At 59.3% G+C, this 12,815-nt stretch overlaps 1 protein-coding gene across 9 annotated transcripts in view; it reads right to left on the reverse strand.

Annotated features, from left to right (window-relative positions):
- TSNARE1 (t-SNARE domain containing 1) overlaps positions 1-8,640 on the reverse strand; it is a 123,129-nt gene extending 114,489 nt beyond the window's left edge. For all 9 annotated transcript variants that reach the window (XM_057736191.1, XM_057736188.1, XM_057736187.1 and 6 more), the window contains exon 1: positions 8,612-8,640. The gene's annotated coding sequence lies outside the window, so the exon portion shown is untranslated. The remainder of the gene's footprint in view (positions 1-8,611) is intronic.
- Between the last annotated feature and the right edge of the window lie 4,175 nt (positions 8,641-12,815).

Consider the following 12,815-nt stretch of genomic DNA (forward strand, 5'->3'; position numbering starts at 1 on the left):
CAGTCAACGGACCTGCCAAGGGTGCTGAGAACACACAACGGGGAAGGACAGTCTCCGCAAGAAACGACGCGGGAAGCTGAAGCTGAACCTGCAAGAGGATGAACTTGGACCCTCACTTACACCACACACACAAGTCAACTCAAAATCAATTCAAGACTTAAACAGAAGACCCAAACTGTAAAACTCCTAGAAGAAAGCACAGGGCGGAAGGTTCACAACATTGGTTTTGGCAATGATATCACGGACAGGACACCAAAAGCACAAAGTAACAGAAACAAAAAGCAGCTAAGGGGACTACATCAAACGAGAAAGCTGCTGCAAAGCAGAGGAAGTAATTATCAAAGTGAAAAGGCACCTGCAGAATGGGAGAAGATCTCCCTCGACTCACAATGGGGTTACGTCCTGATAAACCCACGGTAAACTGAAGATAGGTCGAAAATGCATTTAATACGCTGAACCTACCAAACATCACAGCTTAGCCTGGCCTTCCTGAAATGCGCTCAGAACACTCACGTTAGCCTACAAGTGGGCGAAACTATCTAGCACAAACCCTATTTTATACTAAAGTGAGGACCAGCTCGTGTAACTGACTGGATGCTGTACTGAAAGTGAATGCAGAACGGCTGTCTGGGTACCGGCTGCTCCCCCCGTGGCCTCGGCGCTGGCGGTCTGCCCAGCACCACGAGTGAGGATCCACCCGCACCGCGGATCCACCCGCACGGCGGCTCCAGGAGGAAGCAAAATTCAAAATTCGAAGCATGGTTTCCACTGCATGTGCACCACTTTCGCACCATGAAAAGTCAAAAAAACTGTAGAACTGTTAAGATGCACCATAAGTATAGGCCTGTGTGTATCTGATAAGGGGTTAATCTCCAAAATATATAAGGAACTCCCACAATTCAATAGTTTTATAAAAAACTAATAAATCACCCAACTATAAAATGGGCTGAGGACTTGAATAGTCATGTTTCCAGAGAAGACATACCAACGGCCAACACCTGTCAGAATGGCTGTTCTCAAAAAAAAGAGGGAGAGAGAGAGAATAAGTGTTGGTGAGGATGTGGAGAAACTGGAACCCTGCACACTGACGGTGGGAACGCAAAGTGGCACAGCTGCTACGGAAAACAGTATGAAGCTTCCTCAAAAATTAAAAATAGAACTACCATATGATCCAGAAATCCCACTTCTGAGCATTTATTCAGAAGAATTAAAATCAGGATCTCCAAGAGACGTCTGCCCCCGTGCTCACTACAGCACTATTCACAGCACCGAGATACAAAACCACCGCAGTGTCCACCGCAGAGGAGCGGGTACAGGGGACCGGGCGTAGCCAGGTCACATGATGGGCCTAAACCACACAGTGGATGCGATTCAGCCTTTAAGAAAGGAATCCTGCAGTGCACAGCAGCACGGACGAGCCTTAAGAACACTACGCAGCATGAAATGAGCCAGTCAGAGTACAAACCCTATACGAGGGATCTAAAATACCCCGCTTCAAAGAACCACCGAGTGGAACGGTGGTTGCCGGGGCTGGGGCAGGGGAGACGCGGAGATGCTAATCGACAGGCAGGAGGCCTCCGTGAAGCAAGGGGAGGTGGCTCTGGAGCTTGGCTGGGCAACGCTCCACCTGGGCAACAGCACGTGGTACGTGTACTGCGCGTGCGGTACGTGCTCACCCTGACTCAGAGAGGAGTACTGGTAGAACCACCTGGGAAAAATTAAGGTCAGACCCACACCTCACACCATTCACCAGGACAAAAGACAAATGAATAAAAGCTTTAAAGGAAATCAACAAAAACGAGAAGAAGACACAGGACTTCTTTTTAAACTTGAAGCAAAGAAGCCATCGTTAACTACAACTCAAAATCCCAATGCCACATATGAACGCTGAGGGATCTGACTACATGAGAGCTGCCACCTGGCAAAACAGGAAGGACGACAAAAGGCAGCGGCAAATGCCCTGAGTTCATCTGACACTCGGAGAGCTCACTTCCATAACCTGCAGGGAAAGGGATCAACAACACCACTTCTGAACCACGAACAAAGTCAAGGAGCAGAAAGCTCACAATGAAAATACAAACGGCTCTTTGATATATAAAAAGATGCCAAACTCATGCATCATAGAGGAAATGCAGACGTGCCCCCCTCGGAAGCCTGATCACACTCGGCGTGGGAGCGCTGGGGAAGGGCGCCCAGATCTTGCCGTGGGTTTGTGGACCGGTGCCTCCCCTTTGTGGGGCGAGCCTGGCAGGATGTGTCCTGATGAGGAAAGTCCAAGTCTTCTGACCCAGCACTTGCACTCAGAGCATACATCCTACATGCATGTGTCACATGAGGTACAAACAGGTCACTCATTCTGTAACAGGCAAAGACTAAAAATAACTTCAATTTCTATCAACAAAAGGCTATATTAAATCGATTCTGACGTATCCATACTCAAAATATTCTCCAGTTCTCAACAAGAAAAAGAGAAACTCTCTGCATTGATACAGGAAGGCCTCCAGGACATTTTGGTTATTGGAGAGGAACAACAAAAACCAAGGTGGGGAAGAAATTTATTAGAACACGATATGTTACAGAAAAAGTAAAAATATCGAAGTACAGGTCTGTATTTGGTTCATAACCGTATTCTTACACATCTGGAAGGATATAAGAGACCAAAAGCAGAGTCACGTGTGGAGACAAGGACCAGGCAGGCTGGGATGGGGAGACTTTTAATTTTCTACTCTATGCTTCCTTACATGTTTTTACCTTTGAACCACATAAACTATTCCAAAAGTGCGAGGGCACTGGAACAGTTAAACCGTGGTCCATTCACACCACAGAACAGGACTCAGTGATAAAAACAAACTACAGATACATGTGACAACCTTGAGAAATCTTCAGGGAAATATACCAAATGAAAAGAGCCAGTCCCCAAGGGCATACTGTAGGATTCCATGTGTACAGCATTCTTGAAATAACATAGGAAAACAGGAGGACAGACTGGGGCTTCCCAGGAGTCCAGGAGGGCTAAGGTAGCACGGACGGGGGTGTGGCTACACAAGTGCAACCATGTGACAGAAACAGCCTATACGGTGACGGCAGCCACTGTCAGTTTCCTGGGTGTGACCTTCTGCTCCAGCTTTGCGAGATGCTACCTTCGGGCAAATGGGGTAAAGGCACACAGGAAGGCTCAGAATCAGTTCTTACAACTGTACACGTGAACACAAAATGTCTCAAAATATAGAATTTAATAATAATAATAAAAAAAAAAAAGACACTGGGCTGCCACTCTTCACGCCCAAAGTCACCAGCTGGACAGAGCAGCGGACATATGCAACTTGATCTGGTTCCCGAGCGCCTGCCTCCTGAAACACGGGGACGAGGGAGGTGACCCCTGCTGAGCCCAACCCCTCTCTGAGCACAGGGGCAATCCCAGGAGGAAAAGGGGAAGCCCAGTGAAGAAGGGTGGCCTTCTCAAGGCACAAAGCCGCCAGCACCTGAGGGATGCTTGTTCTGGCAGCAAGACCTACCCCACACCATGAAGACTTCCACCCGTCAGATCACATCCCTGCCTGCACACGCTGCCTGTCTCCACACCTGCCCAGCTGGCCCTCCCGGTCCAAGCTGCCGGTGGGGCCCCTCCTCCACTGCCTCCAACCCCTCCTGCAGGTGGGCAGTGGCACACACTGCCAGACAGGAGGCAGGACAAGGCTGCACCCCACAGCAGCAGGCGGCTCTGCCCCCCGCCTCCCCAGGTGTAAAACCAGGGCTGAACCAGCTTTAGAGCTCTTCCCCGCTACAGAACCCTCTCTTCTGACACAGTCGTCCTCAGAAAGTTCAGGCGAAATGCATGAGATCAGAGCTGCTCTGGGTAAAGGAAGGGGGTATAAGCAGCCAGGGTGACTAGAGCCCCTCCAGTTCTAGGGAGCGCCTCAAACCACCGGTCCGGCAGCTCTCCACAACCCTGGCTCAGTGACGCTGTCGGGCAGTGTGGGAAAGCCAGGTTCGAGGGCTGAACATGCAGGATCCTACTCCCAGCCTGCCCTGCCCTTCACAGCCTTGGGAAAGCAGACGCCACCTCTCGAGGTCTAAGAGGAAACCACTGCCTCACTTCCCTGCTTTGACCAGCAGCACTAAAACCACCACAGCCTCCACTCGGAGCCACGGCCACGCTCCTCAGGGTCCCTGCAGCACGCTCCACGTGCCAGCCACCTGTGGGGCCCTGGAAGACTCGTCCCCACAGAGCTCCACCCCCTGCAAGCTGTAATCCGCCCTCTGCAAGCTGCCATTTCCCTTCTGCTCCGAGGAGCCAGGGAGCACATGTGAAGCACCTGCTCACGGCTGGCCCACCACCTCTCCTTGGACCCCTCACCTGGAGATGCGGGTGGCCCCGGGCACAGCAGGTGCCCAGAAATCAGCTGAAAGAGCTGAGAAACAGCCTTCCCCCACAGCTAGCTTGTCCTTACACAAGCACTTATCAAGCACCTACTGTGTGCTCTTCCTGAGCTGGGGCCACAGAGACAGCGTCCTGGCCCTGGAAAATACGTGGGGAGCCCGACACCAAACAAATGACCACAAGGAAACGAGGACACAGCCACGCAAGGCTTCCCATCAGTCTGCAATCCCTGCCCTGCCCTGCACCATGCCCCCAAGGATGGGCCACGTTCCACACTGCAGCGCGGACCTGAGCCTTAACTGGTCGGAGGAGAGCGCCAGGTAGGGCTATTCCAGTGAGAGAGGCAGCCGAGCGGACCCAGGAGGGCAGGCTCAGGCGGCCGAGAAGTCAGCCCAGCAGGTTGACCAGCGGCTGGAAAGACGTTCAGGTCACACCGCGAGAGCTACGAAGGCCAAGTGCAAGAGGCGGCCTGATGCTGCAGACGGGCCGGGAGACACGCCAGAGCGGCCTCCGTGGCCACCCACCCCGCCCCAGGCAAGAAGAGCCGGGACACTGAGAGGGGGTCCAGGGTCCAGGCTGCAGGCTGCGGACCAGCTAGAGCGTCCACCCCTGCAACTGATGACTGCCCGGACCCTGGACCCGGAAGACACAGAACCCACTCAGCCCCCCGAGCCCAGGCTCATTAGCACCCTGGCTGTGGCCAAGGCTTCGGGGGGAAGGAGGGCAGACCCGCGGCAGGCACCCAGCTCCTCATTAGCACCGCCACTGAACGCCTGCGCCGAGAGGGCAGCCAAGCCCGGGAAGGGGGCTGTTGTGCTGTGTTCACGTGGGAGAGGCTGATTCCGGGCTGCTGGTGTAAAAACGTGTCCCTTTCCAAATACTTGGCAGGAACGGACTCTGGCTCCGGTGGAGGGCAGCCAGAGGTGGCTGGGGCGGGAGGCGGGGGCTGCCCCCAGCCGCCTCCTTGCCGGCTCTGCCTGGCGCCAACTCCCTGAGCAGAGCTCTGATGCCCCGGCATCCCCCGGGGTGCCTGCCCAGATGACATCCCCCGCCCCCCCCTTCTCCACCAACCTCCACGCCCAATATCCGGCTTCCTAGTCGGAGCAGACACCGTCTGTGCCCCCCACCAGACCACACCCAGGGTCTGGCTCGGGCAACAGTAGAACAGACATGTCCGGACAGGTGCCCAAGCATGGCACCTGGTCCCAAAGCCCTAAAAATGCTTGACTCGACCACGGGACACCCTTCCACAGATCCGGGAGAGCAGCCACGGCCAACGGTGGGCTCTCCAGAACCCCCTTTCATCCGGCCACACTGGGAACAAGAACTTCAAGTTTCAACCCAGTCTCCCCCCCACCACCCATGAGAAACACCACACTTGCAGACCTGGACTCCCCGACACCCTCGACCCATGCCAGGCTCTCCTTTAGAACATCAGTTCAACACGGAGAAAAGTCCAGGGTTAAGTCTTTATTTGTACAGTCATCACCACTATCAAAGACATCCTCCACCTCACAGGGCGTCCTCTGGGGCGGACGCATCTTCCAGTCTGGTCCTCCTGGGGACCAGCAGAGCAGGGATGCTGGGGGGGCGGAGAAGCAGCGCAGTGAGCGGCTCTGGAGCCAGAGTGCTGGGTTCGAATCCTGGCCGCTCACTTACGGGCCTGTGACTCTGGATAAGTTACTCAGCCCCGGGAAGCGTCCCGACCTTAGGAATATAAGGAAGCCAGCAAGTGCCCGGCAGACACCAGGGGTCCACGAAGGGTGGTGATGATACAAAGAGGGTGACGACGCTCACTTCTCCCGCGTCCCCGCTAATCCACCTCTCTGGAGCCCGAGGGCGGCTCAGAAGAGGCGCAGCTGCACCGGCCTCCCGCGCACTCCTTGACTCCCACAGCCCCTCCCAGAGTTTCAGTGCCCGGGTCTCTGCAATGGTGTGGATGCCACCACCTCCCGGTGGCTGCGGGCTCAGAAATGGCAGAGGGTGGAAACGTGGTCATGAGGGACATCGCTCAGGACACCACAGCTGAGACGCGGCAATACTGCACCCACGGGACTTCCCCGTCGGTCGCGGGATGCTAACGCAGTCAGGGCTGGGTCCCCGTCCTTCCCTCGGGGCCACCAGAGGCAGAAAACAAGACAATCTTCTGTCGACCCAGCTAAAGAAAACAGTAAAGGCTTATCGAGCAGGAGCTCGAGCTGGGGGCTCACAGGGTCAACTGCCTGGCCTGCTCTCTCGCGTCCACCTCGGGGCAGGCTGGCCTCTCCCGGAAGCAGGAGCCCAGGGCTGCTGGGACCATGAGCAGCCTGCCACCCCAGTTCCCGGAAAGACCCCACCCTCCCCGGCCAGTAATCACTCCATGGAAGGGTCCACGGCATTGCTACCCCCACTGTGGACCCAGCCACACGATACTGAGCCCAAGGGTCAAGAGCCTGGACTCTGCGGGCTGGGAGGGGGCGCACACCTCCAGCCACAGGCCCCGCGTGAGGTCCGGTCCAGACCCCGGACCCCTGGACCCTGCTCCCCACAGCTGTGTCCCCCGTCCTCTTCAAGTGAGGCCCAGGCTGGCCTCCTGGGAGCAGCACCAAATCCAGGCCTCCCTGAGCCCCACCGTGCCTTCCCTCGGGCCTGCGGCTGTTCACTCTCCCTTCACTTCAGCCTTCTGTCACCCGCTCCTCCATTCATGGATCCGGCACGCAGGAGCCAGGCGGTACTGGGCGTTCTGGCAGAAAACAGACAAATCTGAGAGGCCGCCCACCTTCACAGCCCAGCAAGCCTGTCACTACTGACGTGGCACAAATCACAATTCAAAGAACAGAAGGAATTACGGCTGGACTGAGCCAGCCAGGTTAAACTCCACTTGCAGTAACACAATCAGCACAGACCCAGCGGCCACACACATGCCTGTGCACATCAAATAAAAAGTCTCAGCCTCGGCCAACAGTTCATTACGTCCAAACACTAGTCAGAGAGCAAGGAAGCTCCCGGTAACACAGAACAGTGCTGTGTGCTGTGAGCCATGGTCATAAACACAGGTGAACCAACCCAGGGGAGGGAGGGGACAGGAGACCGTCCAAAGACACGTCAGAGTACAAGGCTTTCCAAGTGGAATGCATGGACATTCTCATGCCGGTGAGAAAAGACATGGGATGTGCAGGAAACAAGGCCTTGTGTGCGTAGGGGCACAGGAAGTGAGTGGCGGAAGATGTGGCTGGAGCAGTAGGCAGAAACCAGGTCCCAACCTTCACCTTGCAGAAGGGGACTGAAGGACTCCTGTCTGCCCATGAACCCCCAACCCCCCAGATGGTAGTGCCCATGCCTAGGTGCCCACCTCAGGGCCTGCAGAGGATCGCCCAAGGAAGGTAGCCTGGATACAGTCAGAACAAATAAAAAAAGGAGAGAAGTGCGCAGGTAGCGCAGGGAGCTCCACCTCCTCCAGGAAGCCTTCTCGGGCTGCCACGCTCCCACAGCACTGCAGTCACAACTGGGCTCCCGCACTGTCCTGGGCAGGCACCTGCTGCGTCGGGTTTCCACTGAGGATCTACAACATACGAGGTCGAACCGCTCGGAAGTAGCCAAGATAAAGCAGAAAACGAGCAAACAAGCGACACTGAGAAAACATGAAGTGCTGGGAAAGAAAAGAGAGAAGACCTGCACCAGGGGACTGGGAGGAGAGGGCGGTCGGGAGAGCGGGCTGTGACCCAGCAGAGGAATGGCGAGCTGCCATCCCGCCAGAACTCAGCCACGCGCAGGAAGAGGGCAGGTGAGGCGGGAGCCAGGCGTGGCCGCACGGCCGCGGGCCCCCGAGGCCGGCAGCTCGCCCCGCAGCACCGTGTGCAGGCCCGCGCCGCGCTGGCGGGGGGCCGCCGCGCCGGACGGCGCACATGCGGCCCAGCGGGCCGAGGGGTGAGACGCCCAGGGGCGCGCCGTGAGCCACGCGTGGAGGAGGGGCAGGAAGGCGCGGAGCGGAGGTGCGCCGCCTCCCACCCGCCGGCGACCAAGACCGGCCCGGGCGCCCCGCACGCGGGCTCCGGGGCCCAGGGGAGGCCCCGCCCCCGGCCCCGCCCCCCCGCGGCCGCCCCGCCGCCCCCGGAGGCCCCTCCCGCCGCGCGGGCCCCGCCCCGCCCCGCGCCCGGCCCCCGCGCGCCCCTGCCGGCCCCGGCCCCGCCGCCCCCGCCTCAGGCCCCTCGCCCCCGGCCGAGCCGGCCCCGCCGCGCGCCGCCGCCTCACCTGGGCCTGGGTGACTCCCGGGCGCGCCCCGTGCGTTCTCGGCGGGCGGGGCGGGGCGGGGCGGGGGGCGGAGCCGGCTCCCGAACGTCACGTGACGGCCCCTCCCGCGCCGGCGGGGGCCGCGAGGCCGCCCCTCCGCGCGTCCCATCGGCCCAGACGCCTCGAGCCGGCCAATGGCCGCCGAGCCGTGGACGCGCCGCGGACGGCGTGCGCCCGGGGACTACAAATCCCAGAGTGCCCTGCGCGGGCGGCGGAAACGGCCTGGGACGGCGGCCGGCTGGGCCTCAAAGCCTGCGCCCCGCGGGCGCTCTCGAGGGTGCCCCGGGCCGCGGCCGCCGAGGGCCACCGAGGACTCGCGTCGCGGCCTCGCGGGCCGGGCCGAGCCGCCCCCGCCGCCTCCCCGGGCCCGTCGGAGGCCGGCTCACTCTCTCCCCCGAGCCTCAGTCTCCGCGTCTGTGGAACGGCGGTGACTTGGACGCGGGGTGCGTGCGCCTCGCCTCGGAGGCCGGGCCGGATCGCGCGGGTCCGCGAGGCCGAGGGCGGCGGCGCAGTGGCCGCGCCTGCGGGGCCGTGGACGGGACGGTGGCCTCACACCAGAGCCTTGTCGCGGAGGGGCTCCGGGGGCCCGGCGTCCGAGAGCGGGCTGCCGCCGGACGCGCGGGCAGGGCCGGCCGAGCGGGCGCTCAGCACCTGCCGCCTCCTCCCCCGCCGGGCGAGCCGGGGCAGCAGAGACGGCCCCTCCCTCGGAGGCTTCCCCTGGGAGAAGCGGGAGCCTGACGGGTGCGGGTAGAGGAGGTGGCGGGGAGACCCCCAGGAGAGGAGCAGAGGGGAGAGGCTGCCGCAGCCCCCACGGGCATCCGTCTGCTCGGCTGCAGCGCCTCCTCCCTGCGTGCCCGCGGGGCCTTCAGCAGCAGACTCCCTGCAGTGCCCACCAGAGCCGGCTGCGGAGACGCTCGCTCTAACAGGAGAAGCCAGCTGGGCTTCTGGGTGGTTGCACCCGCTCTCTGGGTCAAACACTGTTAACCCGGGGTCTGCAGCGAGTGCCCCTCCCACCACCCTTCCCATCCATCCCCTAAACGCTGGCTCCCAGGTCAGCTTCTCTAGGAGACCAGCCAGAGCCCACCCAGCCCCGCCCGGGGGGAGAAGGTGTTTGCACTTCCTCTCTGCCCCCCAACGTGAGCCAGCGCTCACTCACCACAGAGCCTCCTTCATCAAACCTCGTGAGCGGGTCATCCCTTCCGCCTAGTGCCCCTTCGTCCCTTACCCACAGAACCCATTTTGTTCAAGGCAGCAGGTAGTGCTTACTGGCCCTGGGGGGACAATGCAGAAGACACAGTGAGTGAGTCTTCAGGCCCAGAAGGAACCAATGTGGCCGCCTAGCCCTCTGCCTTCTCTTGTTCCAGCCTGGAATGCCTTGGGTATGGTGTCCCAAGGAGAGCAGCCACGCGGGGAGCAAGGGGACGGGTCCCCAGCTGAGGATGGAGCAGCTGTGTGGGGGAGCCTCCGCCCCAGCTGCCGCGCAGACTCCCCAGCAGAGGGGAAACAAGCCGCTGCTTCCTCCACACTCCCCCACACTGCTGCTATAGCACCCGTCCTAGCTGGTGCAACCCCTGTGCGCATCAAGGCAGGCCCTAAAAGAACCACCACCCTTTTAGGCTGCTGACCTGCCCACCGTGCAGCAGGCCCCTCGAGGGCGAGCCCGCATGCTTGCATTTGCATCTTGGTGCTCACAGGGCACCCTACACATGGTGTGACCGTGGGGAGCAGTGACAAGTCAGTGAGCACCCAAGCTGCACTCACGGGGGCCTGGTGTTCACTGCGTGTCCCCACAGAGACTAGGCCATTCTAACACCAGACCCACCCGTGTGTTGCTGTGTGACGTTGAGCAGTGACACCTCTGGACGTGTTCAAAGCAGCCATCGGGGGGTTGAGGCCGAGGAGTGCTGGAGCGCAGGCAAGGGAGGGGCGGGGGGGGCAGGGGGGCACACTCCTACCCCGTCACTTGTCACCTGTACGGGTCAGTGTCACAGGGGGACGCGTGCTGGGAAAAGGCTGGCACAGGCCCAGCACCTGGTAGAGGTCTGACCAAGACAAGAACCTCGCCCGCAATCGCTCTAGAGCAGTCTCGTCACAGCCCCAGGCTCTTAGAAAACTGACTCCAGCCTGAGACTCGTAACAGTCTCCCAAGGTATTTATCACCAAGCAGGAGTGGCAAAAAAAAAAAAGTAAAAGAAAATCCACGACAGGAGCATTTGAGTGTTGTCTTTGCTAATCGCATCCTCTGTGAAGGAAGAGTTTGCCACCCCTCCTGGAAAGTAGCAGAGCCTGCTTGCTCTCCATCCCCGAGGGAGGAGGCATCTCCACACCCCAAGGAGCCAGTCTGTCTCTTCCACACCCACCACCCAGGCTTGCTACCCGGCACAGCATCCCCTCTCCTCTTGCCAAATCTTATCTCATCCTGTTTGCCATCATTTATTCATTCAACAACCTTACTTCTAATGTCAGGCAACATGCTAGCCCCTGGAGATGCCACACAATTAGATTTAGTTGCTGACAGAAGATCCCAAAAGCAGTGGCTTATATAAGATCAACATTTACCTTCAGTGTTACACATTCAAGTCCAAATAGGCCATAGGGCTGGGAGGGCAGCCTTGCAATCATCAGTACCCTGGGCTCCTTTAATCTTGTTTCTCTGATCCTCAAATGGGCCCTCTGCCTCATGGCACAAGATGGCTGTGTAAGTGCCAGCCATCACATGCGCTTTCCAACAGCAGGAAGGAGAACTGGACAGTGGAAAGGCACACACTGCCAATCCCATCTTTTTAAGGACACTTCCTAGATATTGTACACCCCATATCTGCTTACACCACCACCCCATCCCACCCTCTTGGCCAAAACTGGGTCCCATGGGTACTTTTAGTTGCAAAGGATGCTAGGAAATATCTTCTTCCCGAGGACTATGTTCCCAGCAGCCATCTGGGCTCTTGCATCTAGTAAGAAGGGGAGGATGGGGCCCACCTAACAGTCTCCCCCAAGACACAGCTCTTGTCGCAGTGCTCACTGTTTACCAGGCAGGCTGCAAATCACACAAGTGTGCACTGGGAACCTGGGTGGAGGCTGTACAGGAGCAAAGAGGGGGTGTGGGGGATACAGAGAGGGTTGAGGGTCAGGGAAGGCCCCCATGACAAGGAGGCCTGGCATGGGGAAGTCTTGAGGGGTAGCATTCCTGGGCGGTGAGTTGAGAGTGTCCAGCGGGAAGGTGAGGAGCCTGTGGACATCCATGTGGCCGTGTCACACCTCCACTGTGTGATGTCCATGTGGCACTGTGACACCTCCTCTGTGGAGACACCCTGACCTCTCCAGCCACTGTCGGCCTCAGAGCCCCCACTGATCAAACCACCTGTTCTGCTCCTTCAGCCACAGGTGGAGACTCTGGCCCTGGCAGGGAGGGGCACACACAGGTCCGCAAGGGGCCTTGACAGTGCTGGGACTCCGGGCCTGTTCCTGATGCCCAGGCCAGGGCTCTGCCTCCTCATCACGCCCACTGCCCCTCGGGGCTCTCAGCATGCAGTGGCCATAAGGTCACGGCCGTGGGGGCGAAGACCAGCCAAGTGGACGTCAGGGAGGGTCTTATCCACCCGTCGCTTTATGGTCCACAGCACGCACTTTGGCCTGATTACCTGTGCTCTCTACGTGTGCTGGGTGACGGTACACCTGCGCCCAGGTGAGACTGGGAGCCCGTGAGGGCGGTGAGTGTGCATCCATGCCCCCCGGCCCTGAGCGGCCTGCGGTACTCGTAGGGGATGAGAGCAGGCTGAATGGCAAGACAGACACTGGAGGGGAAGCCTTGGGGACAAACCGATGCAGCCAGTGCTCTTCCCTGGACCCAGCCACATCCCATGGCCTCCCGGGCAGTTTGGTGGCCCTGGGTCTGGTCCCAGACACAAGACTGGGAGCAGCACCTGGCACCTCTTTCTGGCTGCCCCAAGCCTGCCCTGCTGTCTTGTGTCCATCCCCCTCGTCACCAGGATGTAGAGGAGCTCAGCTGGCTTGAGGGCCTCCAGCTGATGCTGGGTGACCCCAAGAGGGAAGGCGCTGGGCCTAGGGGCTCTCTCCCCCGTGGGTGACTGAATGTGAGAGGAGAGAACAAAGACTGGGCCACAGGAAGTAGAAAGAGGAAAGGGCGCTGCCTCTGCAGGGCCTG

This window comes from Hippopotamus amphibius, chromosome 5, assembly GCF_030028045.1.
Source record: "Hippopotamus amphibius kiboko isolate mHipAmp2 chromosome 5, mHipAmp2.hap2, whole genome shotgun sequence".
Taxonomy (NCBI): Eukaryota; Metazoa; Chordata; class Mammalia; order Artiodactyla; family Hippopotamidae; genus Hippopotamus; species Hippopotamus amphibius.